At 52.4% G+C, this 12,318-nt stretch overlaps 1 long non-coding RNA gene across 1 annotated transcript; it reads right to left on the reverse strand.

The window, feature by feature from the left end:
• Positions 1 to 275: 275 nt before the first annotated feature.
• On the reverse strand, positions 276 to 10,982 carry LOC133251059 (uncharacterized). Its single transcript, XR_009737506.1, has 3 exons — positions 10,323 to 10,982; positions 9,558 to 9,649; positions 276 to 2,386 (listed from the first exon to the last, which is right to left on the reverse strand). It is a non-coding gene; the product is annotated as an uncharacterized LOC133251059 (long non-coding RNA).
• Between the last annotated feature and the right edge of the window lie 1,336 nt (positions 10,983 to 12,318).

Below are 12,318 nucleotides of genomic sequence, written 5' to 3' on the forward strand. Positions count from 1 at the left end.
CTTAGCTCCCTCAGGACTACTCATTGAAACAACAGAGCACTGGGACACAGACAAAAATTGCCTCTCACATGAAGATGCTGTTCTAGGCAGGGAGACACAGAGAATGTAGACAAGCACATGAAATGAGGGGCGGGGGCAGTGCTAAGGAAGAAGAGGAAGCAGGGACAAGAGAGGATGGAGCAGGGCCCGCTCTGGGCTGGGAAGTTGTAGTCCACATGCACTGATCAGGCATCTATTATGCACCAGGCGCCATTCTACCATCTGGGACCCAGCCAAGAACAAGACGGCCTTGGCCCCTGTCCTGGAGGACTTCCTGTTTCAGTGGAGGACAAGCCAGGGAGTACATGGACAGAATGAGTTCAGATAGCGATGAGGCTATGATGGAGCTGAAACCGTGTCCCAGGTGAGAGCATGATGGGGCCACTTCAGATAGGCTGGTCAGGGAGGGCCTCTGGGAGGAGGTGACTGCTGAGGAAGAGTCAGAGTGTGGGGACCCTGGGAGAAAGAGTTGAGTGGACAGAAAGGCAGCATAGAGGGGATGCACCTAGATTGCCCGGTATGGTGTCTGAGTAGCATGTGCTCAACAAATAGTGTGGCCAGCAAGTAGGAGTTGGAGAGGTGGGGGCTTTCCTTGGATGGGACACCAGGTCAAGGGCTTCACAGCCCACCTGTTGTGATCAGTGCTTCTGAGTCAGACGACCCAGGCCGCGAGCAGCCCTCACCAGCAGAGAGTCTGCCTTGGGTGCCCCCGCTCCAGCGTGGAGCCCTGCTCCCTCATGCGGGCTGGTTTCTTTAACGAGACCATCTGTCTGACTCTCCTCACTCTGCTGAGCTGATGGGGCCATCCATCTCCCCCGTCCCCGTCCTCGTCTGTCACCGCCCGGGTCCACATTATTCCCGCCCGACTCTGCAAGGGGGCTGTGGCGGGTTTGGCCTCCAGCAGTCGTGTTTATTCTTCTCATCTGGCCGCATCTGGCCTCCGTGCTGAGTCATTCGCTCCATCTGCCTATCCTCACTGTGGGACGCAGTCGGCTCTTCCTGGCTCTCCCTGTGCCACGTGGCAGCCCACGCGTGTGGCAGGTGCCAGGGTATGCATGCGTGGGGACAGGACCATGAGCAGTTCCATGCCTGCCTGCATGCTGGAAGCGGGGGCTCCACTTCAGGGCCAGCCTCCCCTGGAGGATCTCCCCAGGGTCATGTGGTCCACATGCTGAGTCCCCGAGAGGGTGGGCCACAGCCAGACCCAGCAGGAACTAAAAGGCCTGTGTGAGCCCAGCTGTGTTTCATGCCAGAGCCCTTCCATTTCTGCATCTGAGCTTAGACGTGAGGGGAGGGTGGGCATTGCCATCTGCAATTCAGATCCCAGCAGGGCTATTCCCAGGACCTAGAGCTCTGAATGTGAGCAGGACTTTCCAAGTCTAACTTTCTTCGTATTTTTTGAAAAACGAACAAGGTGAGCTGAGGCAGTGTAATACCATCAGGTATCCCATAGTCTCAGCACCTAGTCCCCCTTTCCTCCAGCTATGGCACCCCAACTTCTCCTTAAAGCCCTGGCCACAGTTCCTGGGATTTGGGCTAGGTTGACATCAGGCTTGGCCCCAGGAGAGGCCACATGGCCAAAAATTAGCCAATCAGAGCACTGCAAACAGCCTCTGCCTTCTCATACCAGTGATAGGTTTCAGCACCATGTGGGCACCAAGCTGGGCCAATCAGGGTCAGAACACTTGCTAGAACTTTTCTCCTGGGTCTGCGATTGAGCAGGATGTGGGAGTGAGTGATGGGCAGCTGCCAAGCAGTAAGAGCCAGCCTTCTAGAGAAAACAACACCAAGGGGAGCAGAGTCAAGGATGGAGAATGAAAGAAGTCCTGACAAGCTTCTAGATCCAGCTGGACCTGACGCCAGCCCTCCCTCTGGGCTTTTCCCTTCCTGATACCAGTACATTCTCTTTTACAATTTGAGGTGGCTTATGTCACTTTCAACCAGAAGACTCCCGTGTGATATATATTCCTAAAGGGGTAACACCTGCCTGCTAGGTAGTAGGTACTCAATAAATACTTATTTTAAAATAAGGCCCTTGTGAGTGAAGAACGCTATTCTCAAGAGCCAGCATAGCCTATGACTTCATTTACATAACATTCTTGATGTGGCAGTCGTGGAGATGGCAAACAGATTCGCGGTTGCCAAGAGCTGGGGATGGTAGAGGTGGATGTGACAGTGAAGGGTAGCACAAGGGACATCGTTGTGGTGATGGAACAGTTGTGGAGGTTGATTGCTGCGATTTCTTGAATCTCCACAGGTGATGAAATGACAGAATGATATGCACACACTGTGCCAGTGCCAGTTTCCTGGTCTGGGTGTTGCACTGGAGCTTTGTAGGACGTAACCACTGGGGGAACGAGAGAAGGCACATGAGACCTCTATGTTATTTCTGCAACTTCCTATGAATCTGTAATAATTCAGAAATAAAAGTTTAAAAGTTTTTTTGTAGGCTGTCACAATCTAGGCGTTATTGGGCCCAAAATAGCAGAGCTCATGGATGTTGGAATCAGATGGACACAAGTTTGAATTCCAGCATGGCCACTGATGAGCTGAGCAATCTGAGGTCAGTAACATCTCTTCTCTCACTCTAGTGTCCTTGTCTATGAAATGGGACCCATGGGCTTAACTTGTAGGGCGGTTATGAAGAGAAAATAAAATGGACTGTAACCTGCTTCACACCATGCCTGGCATATGGGAGGCAATTAACAACAGCCAACAGATGCCGCAGGATGTAAATACAGGACTTAACCGGAAGGAGTATGGTGTGGAGGTCAAGGCTTTGGGGTCTGGAGCCAGCCTCCCTGGGTTTGAATCCTGGCTATATGTCTCTCTGGTTGGGTGACCTTGGCCAGGCTACTTGACCTCTCTGGTCTTCACCTTACCTATCTGTAAAATGGAGATTAAAATAGTACCAATTTCATAGGCTAGTTTTGAGGATTAAAAGAGACAATGCACCTGAGACCATTAGGGAGTGCCTAGCACTCAGCATGGAGAAGGCAATGGCACGCCACTCCAGTACTCTTGCCTGGAAAATCCCATGGACCGAGGAGCCTGGAAGGCTGCAGTCCATGGGGTCACTGAGGGTCGGACACGACTGAGCGACTTCACTTTCACTTTTCACTTTCATGCATTGGAGAAGGAAATGGCAACCCACTCCAATGTTCTTGCCTGGAGAATCCCAGGGACGGGGGAGGCTGGTGGGCTGCGGTCTATGGGGTCGCACAGAGTCGGACATGACCGAAGTGACTTAGCTAGCTAGCTAGCACTCAGCAAGGATGGTAAACTAAGCTTTGAGTGCCCACTGGGTGGGGAGGCTGGCTCCCAAGGTGGAGACCGGGGTAGTGGTGGTGGGGAGGCTCCTGACCATGCAATGGGGTTGTAGAAACCTCACCCTAGGAAAGCCCCAACTTCCTGGGAACCAGCCTCTCCCCCCGGAGGTCCTCCTTCAAAGTCCAGCAGCCAATGATGAATGCCACCCGTGGCCAAGCAGAAAATCTGATCACAGGCACCAAGGCACCCCTGCCCTCAAGATCCAAGCTTCCCTGTTCCTGCTTCTGTCCTCCCTGTGAAGGGTGCATACAAACCCGACCTGGACTCTGCACGGAATGAACTCTGAGGCACAGTCTCCCAGGGAGAAGGGAAAGGAAGTAAGGTTCATGGTCAGAGAAAGAAATCATGGAGACAGCGGGGGCTGGGTGGTGGGGATCTAGGAGGCTATAGAAATTCCTCCATCCCCAGTCATGATTCAGTTGTGATTTTAAGATGTCTAAAACGCCATCATCACCAAACCCATCCTTTAGGTTAAACACTGCCCACTCCTGTGTGCTGTTCCTCTCTGAAATCTAGAGGAGTAACACATTAAGCCACTACAGTGTGAATTAATTTCTGACGGGATATGGGGCAAAGTCCGCTAAAAGTAGACAGAGGAGGGATGCAGGAACGAGGGGAGGATGATCTGAAGGCAAACTTTGCCTGCCCTGGCTGACTCTTGGTGATAATCTATTTAAAGGCATGCCCTCGATGTCCTCGTTGATGTAGATCCATTTGAACAGTTTCAGGGCTGCAGTCTTTATTTAATGCAGCTCTGAGCCCGGCTGCATCAGGGCCCAGAGCTAAGAGGAGGCTGGCTCCTGGCAATACTTAATAGCAAGGTGAATGTGTGCAGCTTCTCGGTAGATGGAGCAGCAGAGCCGGGCCACACGTGACAACCCAGTGCCTGCTGCTGCTGGGGTGATGGAGCTTGCTAGAGATGGAAATTCCTACCCTGGAGCCAGGCGGGGGCACTTATGAGAAGGGACTCTCAATTTTAAATGAGCTGGTGATTGGGTGGGATGGAAGAGGCTTTATTTCGTAGCGACTGAGAAAAAGCTAGGCTTCTCTCAAGTTGGCTTCAGCAAACAAGGGAATATGTTGGCTCATGTGGCAGTCTATCTTCAGGAATAGGGGGATCCAGGACTCCCTGTGAGAACATTCAGTAGTTCCTGAGACCATAAGCTTCCTGTTTTGAATATGGGGTGGGGGGAAAGCTTGTTTGTGGCCAGGCATTTGGCTGAGATGGTAAAGAATCTGCCTGCAATTCAGGAGACCCGGCTTAGATCACTGGGTCAGGAAGATCCCCCGGAGAAGGAAATGGCAATCTACTCCAGTATTCTTGCCTGGAGAATCCCAGGGACAGAGGAGTCTGGTGGGTTACAGTCCATGGGATCACAAAGAGTCAGAAAGGACCAAGCAACTCACACTTATTCCCACAAAAGTCCTGAGATTCTTTGACTGGTCTGGCTCAGGTCACCTGCCCTCTCCCTAAACCAATCACTGTGACTAGAAGGATGGGACATGCTGATTGTCTTGGCCCACCCAAAGGGACCAAGGGAGGTGGGGAAGGTGTCAATCATATCCAAGTCTCACAGAGAGCAGGGAGCCCAGAACAGGGCTGATCTGGCTAGGAAGCAAGCAGAACACTAGCTCATAAGCCTGCATTCACATGCTTCACCCAACTTACCCCTCTCAACAGTTTCTGCAGAAATTCTTCTTCTGGTTTGACACTAAGGTAGAGGCACTTGCCCAAGGTCACATACCCAGAGAGGGATTCCAGCCTTGTTCTATTTTATTCCCAATTCCCACCTCTCCTGGTCCAGCCTGTCTTCTCTCTCTCACTCTTAATATTCCACAGCACTTAGCCTCCTAGTAAGTAAGACTCCTAAGGACCTGGAAAGAATATCAGAGTTCATCCAGTCTCCTTCAGTGACATACTCAAGGCCATGCAGCCAGTGAATGTAGCATGGATCGGTCAGCTCAGTTCTGTCTCTAGAATCATATCCAGTTGTCACTTACCTCCCCTTTGCCCCGCTGCTTATGATCTGGTCTCAGCTGTGTGGCCCTCGTTTGCTCACTGGCCTCGTTTTCTCACTTCCCGGTTGCCTCATACAGCTCCCCAGGCCCCAGAGGCTCAGGTGTCTTGACCGATGGGTTGTGCTCTCCTGGGTCCCAATGCTACAGCTATTTGCATGCATCTTCCTTTCCCTGTGTACCATTTCCTTTCTAGCTAATTGCTTTGTTCTGATACTTTAGAGATAATTTTCCTCTGTTACTTTATTTTTACAGTTAACACCCTCCAATTAATTTCATAGCTCTTAAAAGTTCTCACATAAGATGCCCTGAGAACCCTCACAGTTTAACTGTTGAGTGTGATAACGATGTTTCCCTCACACAGCCTGGTCATCCAGTCACTTGTACCACATCCAAGGCGCTTGGGTGTGTTTGTCACATTTAATGTTCATAATAGCCTTTTGAGAGTAGCCTCATTTTACAGAGAAGCTTCCCTGTAAAAGTGGCTCAGATGGTAAAGAATCTGCCTGCAATGAGGGCGACCTGGGTTTGATCCCTGGGTTGAGAAGATCCCAAGAGAAGGGAATGGCAACCTACTCCAGTGTTCTTGCCTGGAGAATCCTGTGGACATAGGAGCCTGATGGGCCACAGTCCATGGGGTCGCAAAGAGTCGGATACGACCGAGCGACTAAGCACAGCACAGAGCCCTAGCATGGGCAGAGCTGGGGTTTGAACCGCCACCTCTTCCTCTGTCCTGAGCTCCTGGACTCTCTCACAGGGAGTGCTAGCAGTGAGCCCTGACTCCCGGGTACCCTTCTGACCTTTTTGGGTGGCCCCAGAGGGAATTCAGTGGTTATGCCGCCCCTCACCTCCACCACCTGGTGATTCTCTGCTTATCCCTGGATCCTGCTCTGAGAAACTCCCCAAGCAGGTGGGAGGACATGAAACTCAAGGGACAGGGTCTCAGCATCCGTGCGTGGATGAGAAAAAGACAGGGGCAGCTCCAGCCTCTTGGGGGGAGGAGGGGGGCGAAATACCAGCATCAACGACATTTGCCAAGAAATAAGAAAATGACTTCATATTCTATTTTCCTGTCTCTCTCAGCACATCCCCCAGCACTATTTTATCTAGTAAATAGGAGGCCTACTTGTTATTCTCAGTTATGACATTAATTCTCCAGGTGACCCTTGGCTGCTTACCTCCCTACTTGGAGCCGGTTTCTCCATCTATCATCACCCGCTCAAGGACAAAAAGATGTTCTCACAGGAAGGGATCGCCCTGCGTCTGAAACAGACCTGGGCCCTCATTACCCAGCAGGTGCTGCAGGTAGGGGCAAGGGGTGGCCAGCGAGGGGTGGACAGTATCTCTGCTCGAGGCGGTGGCTCTCACTCTCCATCTCTCTCTCCTCTTGCCTCCTCACAGACTTCCTCCCTGCTGACTGTTTTTTTTTTTTTTTTTGTACTTGTTAGCTTCACAGTCTCTCCTGCCAACCTCCCTGTCCTGTTGGATTGTGGAATTTTCTCTCACCCCTTGCCCCCATTCCCTCGGAGTTCGGGGAGGGGTGGCAGCAAGTTCCCAGCTGGGTACCGGCTTTCACCATCTCATGGTTGGGTCGATATTATCTTCTTATTTTTCCAGCCATCTCCCCTCCTTGGGGGGCAAGGTTGCCACGGGTAATTGGCCTCGAATTTGTTTACCTCAGTTCTCAAACGCTCCCTCTCCCCTGTCTCTCCCTGCTCCTCCATCCCACCAGTGGCTCCTGAAGCCATCTGGAATCTCAGCTCCCCTCCCCCCTCACTTGTGAGCCAGAGAAGGCCAGTTTGAGCATCGTGTGGGAGGCCCAAGCTTCCTTCGAACACGGGCAACTGGATTCAGGAAACAGCTCGTCAGCAGCAAAGGAAAAACACAAATAATGAACTGTGGAGACCCGAGCCCGGGGATTGGCAAATATAGATGAAAGCAAGTCCCTGATGATAAATTCGAATGATTTTTGCTCTTGTTCAGAACCACAGACTAATTTTGAAGTATCAGTCATTAGGAGACAAAGGGTTCAAGAGGGGGCGGGAGCTGAGTCCACGCCTACAGGAGGGGGAGAACTTCGTGGCCTGGGAGGCTCTGAGGGCTCCCAGCGAAGCCGCCACTTCCCCAGCTAAGTTACATTGAGAATCCTCTGTGAGGCAGGCAGAAAGCATCACCCCTTTGTTGTTTCTAATAAAGAAAGAAACTGAGGCTGAGAGAGAGGATTGGTTCTGTCTGGGATGGGCTTGGGCTCCTGTCTGGGTCTTTCTGTTGAACTAGGAGGGCCACCCTCCATGGGGAGACAGAGATTTCCTTAGCTTACAGAAGACTTCAGGTCAGATTTGTGACAAATCCTCTCTGAGACCAAGGTGACAGCCAAGATAATGAATAACCCCAAAGACCAGGCACTGATGCTTCAGAGCTGCGGCCAGAGCAGGTCCAGAGTGTCCTGGAGGCCCAAGGAGGCCAGAGCAGCCAGGACAGAGGAGCCAGGGGCCTTGGGGACCCGCAGCAGCTGCATGCTGTCTGGGGTGGAAGCAAGCGGCTCGCACAGCCAGGTGTCCCAGCTGGCTCTCAGCGCTGCTCCAACCAGTACCCGATGTGGAGCCGGCACGTGGCTCTTCCATAGAACCCAAGCCTGCAGTGTGCAGCTTCCTGTCCTCACTCTCACCAGCCCGGGAGGTGGGAAGGAGTGTGACTCGGGCTCTAGGTCATCCAGCTTGGTGGCCTCTCTGTTTCTGTGTCTGTGAGTTGGGGACAGTTCTAGAAACTGTTGCTCTAGAACTTTGGGCAGAGCAGACAAGCCTGTCCAGCACTTGACCTAGAGCCTGGCCCGAGGCTACTGCTTCTCAGTTCCAAACACCCCAGCTCGGGTCTTGCGAGAAATGTGACCCCTGGGCAGTAAGATGAGTTATATCGTACCATGTAGACAAGTGTCTATACTTCTGGATGGAGCAGGGTGGCTGCAGCCACAACTGCCCTCCCCACCGCAGGCCCTTCTCCAGAAACAGCCTTGGGGCCACACAGAACACAGCATTCTTTCCTGGGGTCATGACAGCAAAGACGAAACTGCCTGGCTTATTCACCTGCTGGGCCCACCTCACACCACCTTGGCTGGAACAGGGCATGGAGGCAAAAGGGCCAGAGGTTGCCTTCCTCACAGAGACCTCAGGGGTCCTTGGGGTCAGCACACTGCCTCCTGAGGGGCCCCTCTCCCTTGAGCCCAGCCCAAGGGAGACAGCCCTGTCCCTTGATGCCAGGTTGCCCCTTTGCCTCTGGGCATGTCCCTGTTGATGGAGCCCATGTCACCCAGGTGGACTTGGGGTTGGGCCAGGCACAGGAATGAGGGAGAAGGAAAGGATCCAGAGCCTTCCCTTCCCTTCCTCTGGCCAACTCCCCCATGCATCTCACAGGAAGCTAGCTACACGCCTGACTTTCAGATCCATCAGCTGACAGCAGCAAGGCTGCCATGGCATCGATCAGGCCTCATAGTCTCATTTTGGAGAGGATGCGGGGGTGGGGGCTTGGGACCAGGCAGGGGAGAGGGGAGGAGATGGTAGTTTTGCAGGGACCATCACAGTGGTGGTTCCTCTGGTCTCTGGCCAGGACACTCTCCCATCAAAGGGTGGAAGTCCCTGTGCTGCCTGTATCAGTTACCTGGGGGTGGCTTGTTCAACATGCAGGTTCCAGGGCTCCACCTCAGTCCTGCCGAGTGAGAATCACTAGGGCAGTGCTATCAAACTGACCTTTCAAGCGACACCTCCAGAGATTGTCTTGATTCAAAATATTTGAGAGTCACCCACTACCCTAGACTGAAATGTCATGCTTCTGGGTTCAGGACTCCCTCTTAACTCCCTCCTCCCCACCCTAGACTGCCTGGGTTTGAGCCCCGTCTTTGCTACTTAAAAGCCATGGGGATTTGGCCAAGAATTTCACACCCCTGCTCCAGTTGCCCCATCCGTGAAATGGCAGAGAAGCAGAACCCACCTTCTCTTCAGCCTCCCCAAGCCCTGGTTCCAAAGGGATGGACAGCATCTTGCCTTGTGGCTTCCCGAGAGCAACTCAGATGGGAGCCATCACAGATGAGAGCCTGTCCCTGGCTTGTCCCCATCCCCAGGTCCTGGGGGTGGGATTTGTCAGGAGTGGGAATGGCTCTGAGTCAGACACACACGAACCTTCCAGTCTCCTTGTCAGCACTTCCGGCTGTGTGATCCCGGGCAAGTCCATTCTCAGTGTGGGCTCAGTGCTCTCCCAGACAGGCAAGTCCCTGTTTGCACACAGTAAGGATGTAGGTGATCAGCTTACGAATAAATCAATGAAACTAAGTGACTGAAAATACCGATAACCATTGTGAAGGCAAGAAAAAGGGGTTGCTGATAAAGAGGGACAGTCTGGAGGTTGGGGGTTGCCTCCCTGGAAGCCCAGCATTTGTGTGGAGACCTGAATGCCAAGTTACTGGCCTGGTATAAATGGTGGCTGAGCCTTCCAGGCAGAGAGCACGGCAATTGCAAAGGCGGGAGGGCAGGAATGGGCATGGCGAGCTAAGGCAACAAAGATGGCTGATGGGGCAGGAGCATCTGAGGGAGGGGCAGCGGGGGAGGGGTTAGAGAGGTCTGCAGCAGGCAGACCTTGCAGGGTCGATGAGATTATTCCAAGGGCTGTGGGAAGCTCATCCTCGCCAGGAGACGTGAATGGGGTAAGGGCACGCTCCAGCCAGCATGGTGCTAGAGGGGTGCTCTCTGTGCCCTTACTCTGTGACAGCCCATATGGCAGCTTGTGGCCTCAGATCCTATAAGGGAGTTAAAACTGTTCCCAAGTCCGGGCACTGGGATCCCATTAGAAGACATCAGGATGTGTTTGTTTGGATCACTGGCTTCTCCTGCTTTCCTGCCATGGACTGACAGTAGAGAATATCCCTCCTCTCCTCTGTTTTCTCAAACCTTAGATTCAGCCAGAGCTTTTAAGAGCGGCTCTTTTCAGAGATCCTTGAATCCATGTGGTGCCCCGGGGAAGAACAGAGCCTGGTCATTTTGGGGTTTGGCCTCGGTGGGGCTTGGTGTCTGCACTCGTGAAAGCCTGGTCGCCCCTCCTTGGAGGATGGATGGACTGGCCATCTGCCCAAGGGGTGTGCCAACCCCCCTCTGGGGGCCTGGCTCTGGGGACGGGAGTGGGCTGCAGGGAGAAGGAGCAGGAAGGAAGGAGGCAGAGGCAGCATGGGGAGGGAGGATGACTGTTGCCATGGAAGGAGCTGCAAGGTATTCTGGGATCAGAATTCTCAGTGCAGAGAAGGGGGGGATGGGGGGGAGGGCGGAGGGGGGGTTGGGGAAGGTGATGGGGAAGCCAGTGTCTTTCCTTTGTCCTTGGCATGTTCCTGCATCCCCACAGATGGAGAGGTCCCCTCACGCCCCCGGAGCTGGTCCCCAGCAGTCTCCTCCCTGTCCTGCCTGTCCGCCTTGTGTACAGAAGGCAGAGTGGCCCCTTCCAGGAGGCCTGTTTACCAGCACGACAACGGCAAATTAGTGCTCTTAAAAGGCATTCAGCGTTTATCCCAGCAAACAAGCTCACTGCAATGGGGGCCTGTGATGCCTTCTCCCTGGAATCTGCTGAAACGGGGTTTGCTGTTCCTCTTAATCGACTTCCTTCCACCCACCACATTAAATGCGTTTAATCTACTCTTTGCAAATGGCTAATTTTGAAAATCCGCTTATCAGAATTAGGTCCTCAACATCCATATTTATTTACTTTTCATTTTCATAACCTTTTTTTCCCATGTGTGTGACTGAATTCCATTTTCCATGGTCTGGCTCTATCTCACAGGTCTGGGGGGCAGGGGTGGGGCGGGCGAGGACCAGCACAGGAGCAAATTGGAAACGGGCACAGGGAGGGATAGAAGGGGTGGGTTTAGGAGTTCACTTCCGGGATCAGAAGGCTGCAGTCTCCTGTGTGGGGCACCCTCTCTGGGAAGTTACAAAAAGCCGAGACTTGAGTAGAACCAAGTTGAAAAGATGAGAACATCTTGACAGGTCCTAGGCACTTGAAGCATGCCTCTGTTCTACCGAGGGAACCAGCAGCCATGGCAGAAATATGCAAGAGAGGGATTCTGACCAACCACTGTTCCCCAGTGCCTGCTGAGTGCCAGGATCCATGTCAAGTGTTTTACATATATCATGCCCAGTGCTCTCGGCAACGCTGCTGGTGAGGGGGAGCCCAGTTTACAGAGGAGAAAATATGCCATGACTCAAACCCAGGTTCGTGTCCAGACTGCACTCTCTTCCCCTTTACATCATATTGTCAAGTGTGCCAGGGATGGTTTATTCACTTCAGTGAGTAGGAAGCGCATGTGTGTTGGTGTAAGATAGATGCGAGAAACACAGACTCAGGGGAGAGCTTCTTTGGGACAACATCTAGAGCAAAAACCTGAATTTTATTTTATTTCATTTCCTTTGGACATTGACTGGGCAACTCCTATGTGCCAAGTGATGTTATGGATGGAAGGATCCCTAGATGGAAGGATGAATCAGATATATTTCTAGCCACAGGAAGCTCACATTTAGTGGGCTAAAAGAAAGGCTCAGAACAACAGAGTATTAACACATACATAGGAGATAATTTTATTCACTCAGAGAATAGCTAAGTTATTTTGTAGCCACCTGCTCTGTCAAAATAATTGGAGATTTTCAGATCTGACAGGAAGTTCCGAAGCATCAGGTATTACACCTTGGTGGTTGAGGTTAGAACTGAATTGTCAGCAGACTTGAGCTCAAGCTGCCATTCTGAGACCTTCACCATGACCTTGGGCAAGTCCTAGCCTCAGTATCCTCATCTGTGGACTAAGGGGTTATGGTACATGACATAACATCTACCCAGACAGTTGTGCCGATTTAAATGAATGCTGCCTGTGGCGTTTCAGTGCAGTATCCAACAAGGGCATATACC

The sequence above is a fragment of the Bos javanicus genome, chromosome 7, assembly GCF_032452875.1.
Source record: "Bos javanicus breed banteng chromosome 7, ARS-OSU_banteng_1.0, whole genome shotgun sequence".
Taxonomy (NCBI): domain Eukaryota; kingdom Metazoa; phylum Chordata; class Mammalia; order Artiodactyla; family Bovidae; genus Bos; species Bos javanicus.